A 20909-nucleotide genomic window follows, 5' to 3' on the forward strand; every position below is an offset into this window, starting at 1 on the left:
CGAAAGCCTGAAAGTCCCCACTTGGAGAAGAAAATGCTAATTAATTTAGCGACGATGCATGAACTTTGGCGTGCTCGCTCGCAGGCGCTTCCGCCTGACTACAGCGTGCCATTGGCGTGATATTTGTTCAGTTATCTTTCGTACATCGTATGCGCGATCTCCCTAAAAATAGACATCCGCAGCTCATGGTATATAATCTACGTAATTTCTTCTTTCTTCCTATATATAATGTCACGCTCTACTTAACTATTGAAGAATAATGTATTTCGCGGGCAGCGCAAAATCGCCGGCTACGGTGCCGCGATGTTTGCGTATTCAGTCGCACTACGCAGAGATTAACAATAATCGCGAATCGATACTCGACGTTACCGCGACAGTCGCGAAAACATTCCCCCCGCGACGGAACCGAAATAGCGTTATCTACCTTAGTATTTGTGCGGTTTTTTCTCCGTCGACATTGCTGAGTATAGCACCGAAGTGATGGTAATACCGATGGTGGAAACTTGGAGAAGAACGGGAAATGAAAACTAAAGACGTTGATCCTTTCTGTGTGCAACGAGCGATGCGCAGCGGAGACGTCGGGTTTAAAGGATATATATGTTTTTTACTTCGCCTCGCGTAATATTACTCTTAATTTACAACGATCAATCGCCGTGTCATTCCGTAGGGTTTATGTCATAGGCTAAAATTCCGCTGTGTATTATATCGATCCGCAGGAGACATCATCCGATTGCCCTGTACGTTCGTTACGTGTTACCATATGAAAAGTGCGATGCGTCACGCGTACGAGTTTTCGAAGAAAAATATCAATTTTTTTTCACGCACGGTAAATTATGTACTTTGCCAGATCGTTCATCCAGACGTCCGCTTTATTCGAATCCACAGTATTTAAGATTTTTATGAGATAAAATAATCATTCGAGATAATATCCGATATCTTTTCATATTCAATGTAATATCCGAAATAATATTTATTAACTATTATTTCACGTAATTATAAATATTTAGATCTTACATATTTAAATATCTAAGATCAAGATCTAGATCTTAAATTAAAATCTAGAATTAAGATTAAACATTTTTTCAAGTATACTGTACTAGAATTGCCGAATGTTTCCTCCATTAAAAATTCTCCTCTATTTAAAAACTTTTTCGCGATGAAAATTTATTGAGTCATCTTTTTTCATTTTCGACTTATTTAACGATTAGAAATGAGACGTTTCTGGTTAAGCTTCGGGAGAGGAAAAATATAAATAATAAAAATATATTCTTCAGTTTAGCTAAAGTGAATTTCACTTTTACAGAATGTGAAAGTTTATTACATAGTGAGGTTTGAAGAAGACAAATGATTCTCACTTTTTTCTAAAGAAATATTGAGAGTCATCGTTCTCCTTATTTGTAACGGAAAAAGTGGAGAAAGCAGAAAAAGCTATAGTTGAAAAAATATTCGATATTTTCGGGATACCTGTATTTGCGGATGTTTTTTCACAATTTTGTTTAATTTTCATTAGCGTGAAACACTTTCGTTCGGTTCCCTCCCTGACGTACGTGCTATAATTCATGATATTAGTCATCGACTACTATACATAGCGCGTACTTACTCATACATTTACACTGGTTTATATCCCACGCAGCTTGGTTAAGTATTTTATACATGATTCACGCTACAACCGTGTGTTCTCTTCGTTCTATAGGGAGCGTCGAAGCTCACACCGCGCAAACGCACGATTGTGCGCGAGGAAGACACAGGAAAGTACAAAGCGAAACGTTAACATTCGGAATCAGAGGCGCACCTATTTTCTTCGAAGCCCGACGCTTTCTAAGAATCTCCAAGTGATTTTAAAATAATTCTTTTCAAATATATTAAGAATAGTCGTTCGTTTGTCATCAACGAAATTAACACGTACACGGAAAAAGTAATTTAGTAAAATTTGACTGGCAATGAACAAATCAAACGCATTTTGGTTGAAGGAAAAAAAATTCCTGATTCTTAGCCAAATTTGATTTTTACAATAAAAAATTCTGTCTCTTTCATTATCAGACAAAGAAGGATGTTAAAAAAAAATCATTTTTGGAATGACCCACTTCATAAACTTTTCTTAATTATTGTAAACTATTTCTGGAGTTTTCTAGAGACAGGAAATAACAATTATTTATCCACCAGGTCCAAGGAAAGTTATGAAAATCGCGATTTATTATAGACTGGTGGCATAGACACATGAAGTGTTTTTGAGGCTTTGTATCCTTGACATGTCTTTAAAATAAAATTAATTGCATTTATATGTTGAAAAGTGAGTAACAAATGTAGAGAAGTTTGTTTAACGCGTACATACTTTATATACAATATATTAGGTTGTTCGGAAAGTTCGTTTTAAATCTTTCATGCAAGTTCAGAACGTAATATTTTAATCAAAAAGTAACTTTATTGAAGCAAATATGTACAGTTTTGTTCAATGGCGTTGGCCTATCTCTCGGGTAATTGCATGATGCCCTTGCTCCAAAACAAAAGTTTCTTACTGGCGAAGAATTAATCGAAGTGAATTTTGAAGGCTTCCAAAGATTCGAATTTTTTGGCCCCGAAGAAAATTGTTCAAAGAGAAAAATAGATCAAAATAGCGTTACCATGAAAGACAAATCCACGCCTGTTGATGTTCAGGACACTTCCGATTATGTACAGTGGAGACGGACTTGTGCAGTGTCGGCGAGTTTTTTAACAGACACTCGCAGATTTTCGCGCACGAAGTCCTTAAGAAGCGTTTCATCAACTTCCTGAGGCCGTTTAGAGCGAGCTTGGTCATTCACGTTGAAATCGCCAGCTGCGAACTTTCGATACTATTTCCGAATAAATTGTCTGTATTGTTTCGAATTGGTGAGTGACGCAGGAATCTCTATATCTACAGATGACATCTCATTCAGTGTATGCAAAACTGTGAAGTCACGCTGAAAATAATAAAGCATCATTTGACGAAAGTCGACCTTCTGATTCTCAATTTTTCCATCTTATTTCTGCCGAAATGGTTGCACTTAGGAAGGCCTGCGAGATTCCTTTGGTGGGCTCACAGATCCGGGGATGTTAGTTGACAAACACAAAATCGTCTGGAGCGCCCTCGCTCTCTCTGATTATCAAAACAACACGGAGCGCGCGAAATTTGAAACGAAATTTCAATTCTCCATGGGACGGGTGCACAAGTAAGGAAATTGAAGTACCCCACATACTGAAGAAACGGGACTGAACGCCGGAAAACCATTTGTAAACTTCTGGTTGAACGACAACAACGAAAGGGTATTCTCCATCGAATCGTGACTGGAGATGAAAAATGGACTTATTTTGACAATCTGAAGCGAAAAGCAGCATGGGTGCGTCCCGGGGAATCAGGTCCGTCGACGCCAAAGAGAAACATCCACGTCAATAAGGTCACGCTCTGTATCTAGTGAGATCAGAGGGATGTCGTATATTATGAGTTACCGAAACCGTCGGAAACCATCTGGGGCGTCGTTATCGACTGATCCGTTTGAAGCGAGCTCTGCACGAGAAGAGACCGGAATGGGAGAATTGCCCTGACAAGTTGATTTTGCAACACGGCAACGCCAGACCGCATGTTGCTTAACCAGTCAAGAAGTGCTTAGAAGGGTGAACTGGGAAATCCTACCCCACCCGCCATATTCCCCAGACATCACTCCCTCCGATTACCATTTATTCCGGTCGATGAAGTCAGCGCTTACGGTACAACACTTCACCTTGTACGAAGGAATCAAAAAATGGCTGAATGACTGGATTGCTTCCAAGCTTTTTTCAAATGCTCACCATTTTCACAAAAATCAATATTTCAGAAAACCCCTATGTATTTCTTTAGATCATATCATGTAGAAAATAAACATTTTTAGTATCATGGTCTAAGTCATACTGAATGCCAGAACGTGTTAACAAAAGAAGTTTGAGTTGTTCTAGTTATTGACGCTTAAATCTTTTGCCTTACTAAATTGATGAGCCTATTTTATATTAAAATAACAGATCCTGAGAATATTAACAAACGCCACTCAAAGTTTGGGATTTGAATTTAGAAATTATTCCGTCGCCATAAGTCTCCTTCCTAGTCGGTGCTTTAATTGTGAACTTACCCCGATGGATTAGGAATTCTCGGACTCTTGCAATTTTTCTTATTGCAAAAAAAATCGCAATGTGAAATAGAGGGGCTTCGCTCCACCTAATCCCCGATCGGGAGGCTTTGCCTCCCAGAACCCCTCAGCCGAGGGTTTTGTCCCCAGAACCCTCGATCGGTACGCCTCGCACTCCCCCCCCCCCCCCCNGATCGGGCGTTCAGGAGCGAAGCCCCTTATTTCATATTTGTAATTTCTTTTGCAGTAAGAAAAATTGTAAGAACTCGAAAATCCTAAGTCTTTCGAGGCAAGTTGAATCGCCGATGAGGAAGCGAGACTCATGGAGACAAAATAATTTCAAAATTTAGATCCCAAACCTTGTCTAGAGCCTTTGCTAATATTCCCAGAATTTGTTATTTTAGTATAAAATAGTCTTATCAATTTAATAAGACAAAAGACGTAAGTGTCAGTAATCTGTTTAACATATACCAACGTAAAATTCTAGTATTTTAAAGTGATATATCTTGAAATGCACGCGACTTTCACATAATTTATAGGAACAAATGGATTTAGAATTTTATCCTTTATAACATATCTTAAAGAAGATCAGTAAGGTGTCATTTTTTGTAAATATTTACCAAAATCGGATTTTATCTGCAAATACTTGCGTACTAGACACAGGGAAAAAAATCCATTAGTATAACTAAATTTTCCATCGCGAGAATCAGATGAAAACTTGGTTGCAAGGACAGAAAGATTCTTGAAGGAGGTTTCTATTCAGCCAATTGTTCTCAGTTGCTTTAATCGAGTTTTAATGTAGCTGAATGTTCTTAGCCGCGATGGTAGAGATATCATTTCTCGTCAGCGAGTTTTCGTTTGGCTCCTATTCAGTCGCAGGAACTAAAATTTTTTTCTGCGTACGTACGCAGAAAAAATAATCCCCGTTGATGTACGCTAGGTTAAAAATTTCCATGAAATGGCGCCACAATTCATAAAGTGATAACACTGCTGGCCTGTATTATTCCTCAAACAACCTCTGTCAAAATTTCAACTAAATGCGACGTGTAGTTAATGTTTGGTAGCCATCTAAATCGATCACTTTCGCATTTGCCGCAACAAGGAAAAATGAGTTTCATGCCGTTGTAAAACATCTTTATTTGAAGAAATTAACGGTCGTTAACTTTTACACGGAAAAAATCAAGTATCAATTCAAGACTTATATATTCTAATCTTGTATATTCTAAACTTATATATTCTAAAGACTTATATATTCTATTATATATTCTAATGGACACAATCATTGTTTCATATATAAGCAAGAATATATTATCTTTTTACAAAAATTTAATATTCTTGAATTTCAAGAATATTATAAAGTTATTGCAAGATTACAATAGATCACACTATAAAATAGATCCACTATAGATCACAATATGATTATTCTGAAAATAAGAAATCTTGTCCAAAAACCAAATGTTACATAATCTTGTAACATTAAAAAAATGATATCAAAAAGATAAATGTGTTATTTTGAATAGCTCTATATTTGAATCAAATACATAGTAATTTTCTTCCAACAATATGAACGTTTTCACTTCAAAATACAAATTTGGTCTTATATTTAAGACCATCTTAGGTTAGGTTTATCTTCAGATACTTTGTAGCTAATGGAAGCTATCCATATAGTATGTAAAGATACTCTTAAGATGATCTTAAATATAAAACCCAGCTCTTATGAAAAATTGGAGGAAAATCCGGAAATTGCTGGGAGGATTTGAACTCGGGAACCTTATGCTCGCTGAACGTCTGTACTTACCACTGAGCTATCCACGCTTCTGCCTCGATATACTCTTTTTCGTTCTCTTATTGTTTCAGTTTGGAAATAAGAAATACGAAGAAATTGTTATAATAAAAACTTCCAATAATTCAATTTAATATTATAAATTGCTTTTTCAAAGAACAAGATATATTTAAGTAAAAATAATTTAATTTCAAGTTAAAGAAATTGTAATTCTCGGTTTGAAGATATCGTTTTTTTCTGTTCAATATTATTTACTTTCAATTTAAGACAATTATTCTTGAACAATAAGAATATTATATTTTTAGTAGAACTACATGGAATTTCTTCGTGTAAATAAGTTTTTTCTATTCAACACTAGATAATCTTATTTCAACATTTACACTTGGTCACAGGACAGTTACAACTGTTTTCCTCTTACATACTTCAGAATACACATAAAATACGAAGAAGCGAACATATGATTCACGAATATGCGCAATAGATGGTCAAAAAGCTGTCAAAACTAGATATATATACATATTAAAATTACATATTTATATGTAATTTTGATAAATGTCTCACTATCTACTGCGCATCAATCAATCATCATCAATCAAAGAATTCTATATAAAGAATTCTGTATAAAAAATAATACATTTTTTTATACAGTTTCGGAATATAGAAGTACGACAAAGCGAATCTATGATTTATGCGCAGTAGATAGTGAGACGTTTATCAAAATTATATATAGATATGTAATTTTAATATGTATATATATCTAGTTTTGACAGCTCTTTGACCATCTATTGCGCATATTCATGAATCATAGGTTCGCTTCTTCGTATTTTTTGTAAAATACAATTCTGTATAAAGAATTGTTGCAATCGCCCTGTGACCGAGTGTACAAGTTGAAAATACGGATCTTTTCAAAATAAGAATATTCTCTTTTTTCCGTGTAAATTAAGATCAAAACCGAGTTGGATGAAGTTCATAGGGACTCTGCATCAGCATTAAAAACTATTTATTTTTGGATAAATGAGTTTAAACATGGCCGTACTTGCATTGAAAATGAATTGTGCTTCAGACGCCTAATTGAGGTCACCATGTAGGAAATTATTGAAAAAATCCATGGTAACATAACGGAAGATCACCCAGTGCGTATGCGGCCTGTAAAAAGTTAGCCGCCCACTTTTCGAATTTATTTATTTTGAGTTATGTTGATTTATGCTAGATTTGTCCTACATTGTGCTCGAATGATAAACTTGTAATATGAAAAATGTGTGAGAAAAATGAATGGTTTTTTTTGCCAGACCCTCACTTTTCGATTTTTGCCATTTTTTTTTAATGATGCTAAATTGTGCTAAGTCGTGCTAACTGTGCTAAAGTAATACCTTCGAAAAATAATAATGAAAGAAATAAAACGAAAAAAATAATTTTGGGCAACTAGAACAAAATTAACGTTTATATTTGTATTTGATAACCAAACGATATCAAATTGCATATCTGATTTGTAAAAGCATAGTACAAGTCAGCACACGCTTCAGTTTTCATAGCACAAAAATGTAAAGGGAACTTACTCTTGATCGCGGCCCGTTCCGCTCGTAATCTATGTCCATAATCACGATTTCTAGATTTCGTGTCAACGCAAAATTACATATTTGGATTGTACTAGTTTAGCAATTGTAATTATGGACATAGGCTGCAAGCGCGAAAGGCTGCCATTAAGAGTAAAGTGCCTTTATTTATGTGCCAGCGAAACTGTAGCTTGTATTAACTTGTGCTACGCTTTTACAAATCAGATATGCAATTTGATATCGTTTAGTTAACGAATACAAATGTAAATGTTAATTTTGTTCCGGTTGCCCAAAATCGTCTTTTTTGTTTTGGTTTTATTTCTTTCATTATTATTTTTCGAAAGTATTACTTTAGCACAATGTTAGTACAATTTAGCATAGCTTAAAAATTTTGCAAAAAATCGAAAAGTAAGCTGACAAGAAACTGTTTTTTTTTTCATTTTTCTCGTGTGTTTTTCATATTACAAATTTTCATATTACAAGTTTATTCGAGCACAATGTAGCACAAATCAGCACAACTGTCAAAATAAATTCGAAAAGTGGGGGGTTAACTTTTTACAGGTGCATATGCGCGAGTTTGCTGAGGCTGTAGGCATCTCAACTGAACGAATGCACAATATTCTACACGAAAAATTGAACCTGAAAAAGTTGTCTGCGCGACGAGCGCCGCGATTGACTATTGATTAAAAATACATTCGAATGGACTTTTCAATGCAGTGTTTGGCAATATCTAATCGCCATCCGAAGAACTTTTTGCGTCGTTTCGTTATTGAGGACGAAACTTGGATCCACCATTTCATACCAGAGTCCAAACAGCAGCAGAGTCAAAATAATGAACAACAACTGGTGAAAATGCGCCGAAGAAAGCGAAAATCGTTTTGTTGGCTGGGAAGGTAATGGTCACTATTTTTTAGGAATTTTGGGATGACTCCCAAGGAATCATCATGATTGACTATTTGGAGGAAGGCAAGACAATAACAAGAGCCTATTATGCGATATTATTGGATTATTTGAAAGACGAATTGAAGGAAACCAGCCAAGATTGGGGTGCAAAGAGTGCTCTTCTATCAGGACAACGCACCGTCCCATAGATCGACTCTCGCAATGACAAAATTACATGAATTGAACTTTGAACTGATTCCGCATCCACCATATTCCCCGGACTTGGTTCCGTGCGATTTTTTTCTGTTCCCGAAATTAAAAATTTAGTCCGGTAGGAAGAAATTTTCGTCAAATCAGAATGTTATCGGTGCCATCAAAGGCTATTTTGCAGAGCTTGACAAAATCTATTTTTCAAACAGTATGAAAAAATTGGAAAATCGCTGGACCAAGTATGTAGTTCTAAAAGAAGATTATGTTGAAAAATAAAACTGTTTTTTTTTTTTCAAAAAATGTCTTGAGTGTACAAATTAATTCCTTGCTTTTTTCGCCGATCTTGAAAACTATTTTAAATCAGAATATCTACCGATCTTTTTATGCCTTTTAAGTACTGACATTTACTATTTTCAAAACATTATATGAACTAGTGGAGCGAGCAATATAAGCTCTAAAAATAATTGTATACATGATAGCCTCTGATAAGGAGCATATTTGGCGTTGCATTTTTCTTGCGTTTCAGGTAAAAAGAACGTCGCTGAAATGATTTGTTGTGCTCTTGGTAAAAGTGCAGTGATTCATATGATTTGCAAAAATTGATATAAGAAATTTCGATATAAAAGAAGGAGATTTTGATCTTAAAGACAGAGAACATCATGACTAATCTAAAAAATGTGAAGACGAGGAACTGCAGCAACTACTGGAACAAAACTCAGCGCAAACAGGAAAGGAACTCGCTGTGCAATTCGGAGTTACCCAACGAACCATTTCCATTTCATAAATCTTGAATTTTACAAAAAAAGCAAGGAATTAATTTTTACACCTAATACTTACTTTTTTATCAAACTTTTCAAACTATCCTTGTATTTTATATTGCTTGGGGATCAGACAAAAACTCGGTTGTTTATTTTAATGCTGCTGGTTATTTATATGCATGTTCTCAATCGTAACAATAGAGATTTCTCATTACCGAGTTTATTTCTGACCTCTACTCAGTCTCAAGAACTTAGATCTTACTTTCAAGTATACTCGGCCACAGGACGGTTGCAACGGTTTATTTCTTACATACTTTAGACATATAAAATGTACTACGAAGCAAATCATGATTCACGAACGATAAATGGTGCGCAATAAATGGTTAGTTATTAAAATTAGATTAGTTATTAAAATTAAATATGTACATATCAAAATTATATATGCATATATAATTTTGATATATGCATATCTATTGTCTGACGATCTATTGCACATATTCGTAAGTCATAGATTCGCTTCGTCATATTTCGTGTGTCCCGAAACACGTAAAAAAAACTTGCAACCGTCCTGTGACCGAGTCACAAAAAAATAACTCTAAATACACAGAAAATAACTCCGTTAGTACAATTGGATTTCCCGTTACTTGGAGACGGGATGAAAACTCAGTTGTAAGAACGGAAAGATTCTTTAAGGAAATTTCTACTCGACCAATTGCCCTCAATTGTCTCAACCGAGTTTTAATATAGCTGAATATACAAATCTATATTCATACAGCTGAATATACAAATCTATATTCATACAAATCAGTCGCGGTGACATAGATATTTCTTACCACCGAATTTTCATCTGCCATCTTTATTCATTCGCAGGAATTGACGTGTTTTCCGTGTAGGACTGTCGCGTCCGAAATCTCATACCTTCGTGCGAAAATCGATTCCCCGTAAACGGCTTTCCTTGTGTTCCGGAGCTCTCGCAGCTAAATGTCTGATCGATTTGCCGCGCCAATCGATGCGCCACAGTTTCTTTCCTCTCTAAAAATACCGAGGGAGGAGTCCAGAGTCGTGCGATCGTGAAGTCAGCGCGACGGTACGCGTGAAAGCGTAGCCGACGCGTTAGATTGTAGAGACGGGTAAAGACTGGTTATAGTTCGAGCCGTCTCTACTCGGTTATATTCGCGAGCCGCGCTTGTGTCCACTCGTAACCAAGGCACTAGCAACACCGAGCCCTGTCCTTCCTTATCTTCGATAATTATCGTTATCGTCAGACTCATTGTCGCGAATCGCGCGTGGGCAATTCACTTCTATCGCCGGCGGATTTTGTAATTGAATCATTCGTCATCAACACATTTCGCGCCGGGACGATGGAGAGTAGTGCAATGCGTGCGTAACTTCAAGATTCCTCAACGATGACGATAACAGCGAGGTAAAGATGTATCCTTTTGCCGGCGCCTCGTTACTACGATGGCGCGCGATTTTTTTGGAGATTTATGTGGAATTTTCGCTGAGTAATATAGATAGGTTGCCCCGGAAACCTGAGAGAAGAAGCACGCTCGGACAGTTGCAATAGTTTCTTTTCACATATTTCGGAATACAGAAAAATACGACGAGGCAAATCTATGAATTTGTGAATTATTTACGAAAACGCACAGTAGATAGTCAAACAGTAGATATGTAAATGTTCCGGTAAGTTTTGAAGGATTTTTTGCAAAAAGAACACGTTCATCTTAGAGAGACGTTAAATTATATTTTATTCAAATTATTTTCTGCCGCTGGCTACAACTTTTTCCCTTTTTAAAAAGGGTTTTCTACATCGAATTATTACTGGCGATGAAAAATAGATTTACTACGACAATCCTAAACGCAAACCAGCATGAGTTAAGCTCGGTGAACGAGGTTCATCAACGTCAAAGCGAAACATCCATGGCAGCAAAGTTATGTTGTATATCTGATGGGATACGAAGGGTGTGGTGTATTATGAGCTACTGCAACCGTCTGAAACTATCACTGGTGATAGTGAACGGTACCGACTGCAATTAATACGTTCGAACCGAACTCTGAAGGAAAAACGACCGAAATGGGAGAATAGACACGACGATAGATAATTTTACAACATGACAACGCCAGATCACATGTGCATGGATCCGTCAAGAATTATCTAGAAGTAGTGAATGGGAGATTCTACCTCACCCGCCATATTCACCAAACATTACACCCTCAGATTATTATTTGTTCCGGTCGGGCCCTTTCTGGAGAGCGGTTCAGTTCTTATAAAAAAATTAAAAATGGACTTGATAACTGGATTGCTTCAAAACAACCAGACTTCTTCTAACGTAGAATCCGTTTATTGCCTGAAAGATAGGCCAAGGTTGTGGCTTCCGATGCAGCATACTTTGAATAAAGTAAAAATTATTTTTATGTTTTAACTCAATGCGTTTTTTATCAAGAAATCCGTAAAGTCATACTTGCACATCCAATAAATAAATAAATAAATAAATAAATAAATTTATTTATTTATTTATTTTATATATATATGTTTCAATTCACTTTTGAAGGGCTAGGAACAAATCGATTTTGGGGTGATTAATAATTAATTATTTATGACCCCAAAATCGATTTGTTCTTATCCCTTCAGAAGTGAATTGAAATGTTCATGAAACGTCAACAAGTCCGTCATAAGACGCGGTGCTAACTCGAAAACCAAATTGAATATTGATTCAAACTGCGAAAACCTAAAATATTAAAGTAATTATTTTTCTATATATTTAAATATAAGAATTTAGATTTAAGTAAATATGTTATTAGTACCACCGAATATATATATTTTACTTTTTATAATTATTCTCTTAGTGCACTTTACCACTTTATAATTCTTGCACTCCATGGCCCTCTGGCAGAATTATGATCAGACCCGTTCGAAGGAGCCTTTTATTATCTAAATTGAGTATACAGAGTGGGGCATTCAAATTGAGACATCTTAATATAACAAAAATAAAGCAAAATAGAAAAAAATGTTTCGGGCAAAAAGTTAAATAATATGAAGAGGGATATATTTGGTGACTTTAACTTCGTTGTATTGTCAATAATGCAAAGACATTTCAAGGTTAACTTCATTTTTTTTTATGGAATTATATAGTTTTTTAAATACAAATCGATTCTCTGTTCATTCTGCTTATAAAAATACTAGAGTGAGATTATCGAAAGATGAGTACTTTTTGAGATATTTTATTTTTTATTCTGACATTTTTCAATATAAGATGTGAAATATCTTATAAAATATTCACTTTTTGATAACATCACTTTAATACTTTTCCATGTAATAATATGAGCAAAATCGATTACTGATATTTATTATTGCACATTGATGCATTAATATGTTTGCAAAATGCATTGAATTATTTTTTAAGGTTTTCTATATTTGTTCACAACAACAATTCCACCTACAAGGTGGATCATTACAGGTAGGTGGACAACCTACCATTCTACATACAAGAGTGTTAAGGTGATGTTATCGAAAAGTGAATATTTTGTGAAATATTTCACATCCTATACTGATAAGTGTATGAGATATTTATTAGATATTAAAATGAAAAGTAAATATCTCACCAAATATTCACTTTTTGATCTTACCCTTATATTTGTATACATAGAATGAACAGAGAATCGATTTGTATTAAAAAAAACTAATAATATAATTTCATTAAAAAGAATGAAGTTGACCTTGAATTATTGACAATACAACGAAGTTAAGGTCATCAAAATATGTCCCCTCCAAACCCTATAACTTTTGTCTGAAACATTTCTTATTATTTTGTTTAATTTTGTTATATTAAGGTGTCTCAATTTAAATGCCTTATACTATATTCGTCGATCTGTTAGTCGTCTTTATCGTTGATACTACAACGCTTCATAAACTTCGAAATCAATCTTGGCATTTTATTGCGTACTATCTCATGACATGCGTGTCGCGTCAACTAATCAATAGTAGTCAGCTTATAGTGGTCAGTCTTTAAAATAGAATGTTGACGTCCTCGAAACTGGTGTTTGTGCGGAAAACCTTAATTATTCAGGCGTCAGATAATTTTACGTTCGACTGGCTATCCAATTATATAATAAAATGAAAAAGACTGAATTATAGACTGAATAGAATTATAAGACTGAAAATAGTATAATCATTAAGATAACATGACACATGAAAATAGTATAATCATTAAGATAACATGACACGTGTTCATATATTACATTACCTTATAATCATTATTAAATCCTTGAATTTTTTGTATCAAACATTTGCATTTCAAATACCAATCTGTTGTTGCAACGACAAAAAAAGGGTTTGGTCTTGAAAATTTTAATATTTTGACCCGCACATTACCGACTCAGTTGACACAATGACAACAAAATTATATTCAATTTTATTTTATTATTTTATAGGGTTATTCAAAAGTAGGTAGCCAAACTGAACATATTCTACTCATCATAAAGATAAAAAAAAATCATATAAACTTGGTTCCGGAAATGCTTCCTTTTCATGTTTATATGAATTCCTTTATCTTTACGTTTATCTTTACGTTCTCTCTATAGAATATGCTTTTGAAGTTTGGCCATCTTTTTTTAAATATCTTGTATATTTACTATGGCTTGCCGCGTTTATTTATTGCCCTACTAACGATGGGTATTAACTGATAATGAGAGGCGTGTTTTCTCTCGGCACACCTGTGTCACATACCGCTCGTTATTCGTTGCGTTACTTTGCCTCTAAAAATCAATGGATGCTCATCATTGTTACGAAATCTTCAGCAGTAAGCTATTCTTCTTTATACACAATCCGATCTACTGTTTCCCGTACGCTCATTAGCTCATACAAATTAATTTCTCATTAATCATTTCGAATTTTGCAAAATGGTATATGATTTTTCTCCTAAGTTTCACCTGTTTTACCTACACACCACAGAAACTGAGAAAAGTTCAGGATATATATGTGTGTATATCTTGTATATATACAGTGTCCGAAAAGTACTAGAACCTCATAATATTTTGGAAACTAAGCATTTTCGAAAGAAATGTTTTATACAAAAGTTGTAGGATTTGAAGTGGAGATTAGACAAAAATATCAGTGTGACCTTGGCTAGCGCTATTAAGGTCACATAAAAAAACATCTTCAAATTTTCAAATGGAAACTTCTATTTTTTATTGATTTCAAAAGCTTTTCAAAACACTATAAAGAGTTATAAGGCTTGAAATTTACTGCACCGCCGGCATTATTATTATTCAAGGTATATCGTTGGAGTTGCTCGGTCGTCGGATTTACACCACTTTTGTGTGCGTGTGCGTATGTGTATATATGGGTGTGTTCGCGCGCGTGCATGTGTCAGCAGAGATAAGAACCTTATTGTTCGTCACTCCCATAACACATACAGCAGAAAGAGTTTGGAGTCATTAAATACTATAGAAGTGACGAATCATGGAGTCCTTATCTCTGTTGGACACACACACACACACACACAAGAAGTGTAAATCCGACATGATTTTTCCGTGACCTCAATAACGCTAATTAAGGTCACACTTATATTTTTGTCTAAAGCGTTACTTCAAATCCTCCAACTTTTGTATGAAACATTTCTTTCAGAAATGCTTAGTTTCTAAAAGATATATTTCATACAAAAGTATCATATTTCTTACAAAAGTATCATGTTTCATACAAAAGTATCACATTTCTTTCAGAAATACTTAGTTTCTGAAAGAAATGTTTCATACAAATATTAAGGAGTCTTGGGTACTATTTATACATAGTCATGACCACACAGTTTTACGTAAAATTTCACGCTCTGTCAATTTCTGGTGTCCAAAATGAGGGTTTCTATTTTTAAAAAATCAAGTTAACATTGATATAATCCCAAAGTTTGACTCCTATTTCGAGACCGTATGTCTTGTTAAGAGTCTAATTCAGTTCCAATTCAAAATCAAGATCAATTTCAAGTGCCCCATTTTGAAGCCTGCAACTTTTGTATCTAATATTTTTGTCTAAAATGCTTTCTTCAAAAATTTTTCATCTGAAAATTGATTTGACCTTCAAAAAGCCCCTATGGGGCCAATTTAATCCTATAACATAACCACTTAGTTGAACGTAAAATTTTCCGTTCTTTTCATTTCTCGAGTCAAAAATAGGGGTTCCTATTTGAAAATTCCAAGTTGACTTGGAATTACCCCTAAATTTGACCCCTAGAGCAAGGTCAAGATCACCATCAAGTGATTTATTTTCATTTGCTTTAATTTTCCATTTTTTCAACCAAAAGGAGATATCATTTAGGGTTTCCTGCAGTAGGCTGAAAGCAATTTCCGGATTTGAATGAAAAACCAGCACTGCTCTGTCGTCAGCAAAAATTCCAACAGTGATATCACGATTGGTAGGAAGATCCGCCGTATTAATCAAGTAGAAAATCGGTCCGAGAACGCTGCCCTGAGGAACCCCCGCTCTAATTTGGTATAGTCCATACAATGTTTCACCATGATTAACAATGAAATGCCTGTCGGTAAGATACGATTTTAATACAGCAAAGTGCCCACCAGGGAGGCACCTGCCTATTTTAAACAATAATCCCTCATGCCACATTATATCAAAAGCCTGGGATGTCAATAATCGCGGCAGTACAGTATTTTCCTTTTTAATTTCACCTCTTTATTTTCAAAGGACAAGTGTATCTTATTAATTAGTCTGTGGACCTGTTTGATTGTCCCGTGTTTCTGTCGGAATCCAAACTGTTGAATGTGGTGTTTAGGAATTAGATTTTCTTTAGTTAATATTGGCATTAGCCTTGATCGAATTAAGGACTCCAAGATTTTAGAGGGTATTGGAAGTAGGCTAATAGGCTTGTAGGATTTAGGATCATCCCTATTTTTGTTTGGCTTGGGTATCATCATTATTTAGTCACCTTCCATTGCGGGAGAAAGAAATTTATCCTCAGGATGGCATTATAAAGCTAAGTAATGTAGATCAAACTTGTCTCAGGCAGTTCTCCAAGTACTTTACCTATTACTACGTCATATCCTGGGGCCTTTTTTACAATTCAACTTTTTGATAGCCATCCTTTTTTAGTAAATTTTATTGGCGACTCTCCTGAGGGTACAAGGATGTTGATATTCTCCATGATATTAATTGCACGATCTGTTGGTCCTTCATAAGTGTGTGGTGAAAAAACCTCTTAAAGGTGCTCCGCAAAGACTCTTGTTTTTTTAACATCATTCCGCGCCCATCCATCGTTTCCACACCTTAATGGGGGAGATGCGTTAGTTGGTTGTCTTAAATTCTTCGTAGCTTTCCACAGCGAGTAGCCACTAGCTGCTGTAGCATCGAGGTTTTGCAGATAATTTTGTAAGGTTTCTCTCTCTATTCAGCAATTGCTTAAGTTCTTTTATATTACTATTTATTTGAGTTTTGATGAAGGGACATCTGGATTTTTGCCACTGCTTTCGTAATTTCCTTTCCTCGGAAATTTTGGCAAAAATTGTTTCTGAATAGATTAGTTTAGAATCTCGAGTTATGGGAGGTGGAGTGGATTCCCAGGACGCGTTTTGTCCCGCTGTGTTAAATATCTCGAAAGCGATAACTATGTCTTCTACAGTTTTTTAGTTTTACTTGATAGAGCGAAGCATTTATGTCACCTCGAAAGCGAGACCAATCCGTCTTATTATGCAATGTGCATTTACCTGATTTGCCTATTATTTCACTTGTTAATTTGACCAGGACAGGAGTCGGTCAGAGTATGATAGGAGGAAAGTTCAAGACAGGGCTCACTACTGATATAGTTGTTACCTATATCTTTTGTAACACAAAAGTCGATTAAATCAGGGAGTTTTGCTTTGTCAGACTGTTAGTAAGTGAGATGTCTGGATGATACGATTTTGAGTCCCAGGTTGTTAATGGATTTAAATAATTCTCTTCCTCTCGGCAAGATAAGTCGAAACCCCCAAAAGTCGTGCTTTGCATTATAATCGTCGCCAACGATGTATCGATTTCCTAAGAACTTAAAGAAGTTGGAAAAATATTCCTCCTTTATGGTATATTTGAGGATAGTACACGGTTGCAAGGATTATTAGGCCAAGCCAATCCTCCATTATTACACTGGTTGATTGTATTTGATCTTCGCAGTGTAGCATTACCAGATGATGTTTGATTTTGTTCTTAATAATTATGGCTGTACCTTCATGGGCCTTTTCATCGGGGTGTGATGTGGCGTAGATACAATAATTTGGGATTTTAAAATAACTTTTTTGAGTGGAGTGAGTTTCCGAGACGAACATTACACCAATGTCATGGGTGTTAGAAAAGACTTTCAATTCACTTGGTGTGATAGCCCATTGCCATTCCATAGGGCAATTTTCAAGTTATTGAAGTCCGTCTTGGTCCAGTTTGGTCATGAAGTCAGCTAGCATATTGATGGCAGCTATTAGTTGATTCATCATAGTTTGTAAAAGGTCTTTTAGGTTCTGATTCATGTTTCCTTTTGAATGGTTTGGTTTTTCGACCGAGGAGATATTGTTGATGCTTGTCAGTTTAGGTTTAGAAATTTGACTTACTTTCTCAGCGTATGAGATGGTTGTATGATCTACTGGTTGGATAACTGATGCTTTTCTTGGTCTAAAGCTCGGATATTTAGCTCTTTGTATTTCCTTGAATACAGTACATCCCTTGTAATTGGTAGGATTGATTCCCATTACAAAGGACGCATCTAACATAATCGGAGCGCTCTTTTCTTGGGTAGTCGGCTGTGAAGTGGTTTTCTGCACACTTTACACATCTAGGCTGGCGATAACAGAATTTGCGGGTATAGCCGTATCTTTGGCAGGTCATGCATTGAGGTACCTGCCTTTTGGGTTTGGAAGCTTCAAAAGTTATTCGACAATTTAATAGATACTTTATGTCGTAAATTTGTTTGTTCCCCGGGTTTGACTTGAGGTCAATGAAGAATACAGGTACAGGTTTTTTGCATTGGTTTTTTTAAACCTGTTTTTACATTCCAGACATTTACGGCTTAGTGCCTCAGTTCTTCAATTGCTGCTTTGTGATCTTCAGGATCTGTTGAGGGATGAGTATTCCTCAGAACGATTCGAAAGTTACGCTCCTGTTTTAGCTTGTATGTATGAAACTCTGTATTTTTTTTCTAGAGTTCCTTAACTATTATTGAGCACGCCTGGGTCGATTTAGCTTAAATTTTAACTTCTTCATTTCGAAGAATTTTTATTTCAAAATCATTGTTGACAGAAGAGGTGATATATGAGCTTATTGGCACATTCCACTAGTTTATCTAAATTTGCGCCGTCGAAGATCAATAGTATTCCAATTTCCTGGATGTGGGCTGACATACGCTGTAGTTAAAGGGTTCGTAGAAGATCTTCGGTTGCGTTTGCACCTGCCAATGCTTTCATTTCACGTAGCAACCGCGAGGACTTTTTGCCTGCAAGTTAGATGCCTAATAGAAGCGTTCGCATTTGCTTTTCCTGTGAATCCGTAAACCCTGCGATGAAGCTTCTTTCAGCCGTTTATACTTATCGGTTTCCGGAGGGTTTTTCCAAAACTTTCACGACGGTGACCATAGTGTTTTCCTCGAAGTGTCTAATCACTGCGCTATACTTGATGTCGTCCGATCTAGCGTGATAATGTCATGTGCTTGAATTTGACTACAGATTAATGTTTTCTTATACGTGTGTTGATCATATTACCGGTTTCACCTATATAAACTTTGTCACATGAACACGGGATATTATAAATTCCTGGTATGTCAAGAAGGGAGATGTTTTGTCTTTTGGGTTGTTGAGGGCCTGTCCTATTTTCTGTGGTAGTTTGTATTTAGTTTTTATATTGCGTTTTCTTAGGACTCTGTCACCCCTTTATCATCCCTTGTATATATGACAGGGTCATGAAATGGTTGGCACTTTTGTGTCGTTTGTCTGAACTTGTTAGTCTGTTTGTCGCTTTCCTGATTTGGTGTTTCTTGATTGTTTTAACTCTTTGTCCTGATGTATATCCGTTTCTTTGTGGTGTCTTTTTTAACTTTGTGAGTTTATTTTGCACGCTATCCTAATCGCAGATGGTGAGGACTCTGTATATTAGAGGATCCAGAACTGACTGTTTTCGGAAGGGGTAGTGATATGAAGTAGCTTCCTGGAGGTATTTGTTTGTATCCATAGGTTTCCTATATATTTTGTGGCCTAGGGATCCATTCGGGTTTCTTATGCGACTAGGACATCTAGGAATGGGAATTTGCCGTCTTGTTTTGTTTCAATAACTTGGAAACGGGTATCGCATAGTATATAAAATTATACTGTTTTAAAAGCTCTCGAAGTAAGCTACAAAAATATATCAAAAAATAAGGGATCCGTTTAAAAAATATAAGATGACCTTGCCCTGACCTTGGCGATGCTAATCGTTTCATACTCTTGAGATTGTGAGATCTTTATTTTCTTAACTGATATATTTGAAAATGATGTATTTTGCTCGATTATATTTTAATTTCCATGAAGTCCTCTTTTTTATCTATTAATGCGTTTGATACTAGATAGATGATAGATCGTTATCGCTCCAAATTGAAGATATCGCGGCGTTCGAAAGCAGTTGCGCGTGTTTGTAGATATAGAGAACGCAAGTATTGATCGGTGCGGCTGTTTCTTCGCACGTTGCACTCTGCGGCACTGAGTATGCGTTTGCAGTCCATCTGTAACACCGACTCTCTTCCACCGCGTCAGCAACGGTCTGAGATGTTGAGTTTGAATTTTGTGAGAATTTATTTCTTCACCCGCATGTTCGATCTTAAAATATATTATGGAATATAGAATCAGAAAACCTGTATTTGCATCTGTACCACGTAGTAGTACAGTTGATTTTAAAACAATTGGAACACTTTTTTCAATTTAGTTCGGAATGCGGTTGATTGTCTAATGAGAGGACTTATTTTTGAATCAATAAGACTAAGTGTTTTTACTGGTGTCATCAAGGGATCCTCAGACAATTACTGCTGTCATCAAGGGAGACTCAGACAATTAATATTTATTGAGGACAATTATGTTTTTATACATTTATTCCACTATGTCAATAAATGTTAATTTGAAACAAAGTTAAGGTAATTATATACACATAATATTACAAACGTGAAAATATTATTTTTTATCAATGCTATATTTATATACATCAGTGGATCTATTAGGTTATTAAGTATGAAAGTATGTCTGATTTCCATAAAATGATGTTTCTGTGAACATCATTGCTTTTTCAAACACGTTTGGGCTTATACCTTTGTATATCTTTCTATATACTATTTTTTATAATAATTTTGTAGAAAGAGGTAATATTTCCTTTCAAAAATAATTTATTGTTTTCCCATTCCTTTAAATTTATGGTTTTTATCTTTGCAAAATATCAGGTCAGCTCACTTTTATTTTTTTACGTCTATATTTGTACTAAAAAAGTCCAGAAGGATATTTTCTAATTGATTTATCTTTTTAAGTTACATATTTTTTAGTAAAATAGTCATTTTCGTCCGTCTTCGTTTAGAAATTATTAAAATTAAAATACTTAACAATTCATCAAACAAAACAGCTATATGGTCTTCAAGTA

General features: G+C 35.3%; 2 protein-coding genes across 2 annotated transcripts in view; one reads left to right on the forward strand and one right to left on the reverse strand.

Moving 5' to 3' along the window:
* Positions 1-10435, reverse strand: part of LOC106741899 (serine palmitoyltransferase 2) — a 33406-nt gene extending 22971 nt beyond the window's left edge. Inside the window, exon 1 of the mRNA XM_014614314.1 lies at positions 10220-10435. The gene's annotated coding sequence lies outside the window, so the exon portion shown is untranslated. The remainder of the gene's footprint in view (positions 1-10219) is intronic.
* The window catches only part of LOC106741879 (glycogen phosphorylase), an 88508-nt gene that overhangs the window by 2572 nt on the left and 65027 nt on the right, over positions 1-20909 (forward strand). The gene's annotated exons all lie outside the window — the stretch shown is intronic.

The sequence above is a fragment of the Dinoponera quadriceps genome, unplaced genomic scaffold (assembly GCF_001313825.1).
Source record: "Dinoponera quadriceps isolate SergipeBrazil2010 unplaced genomic scaffold, ASM131382v1 scaffold458, whole genome shotgun sequence".
NCBI classification, from domain to species: Eukaryota; Metazoa; Arthropoda; class Insecta; order Hymenoptera; family Formicidae; genus Dinoponera; species Dinoponera quadriceps.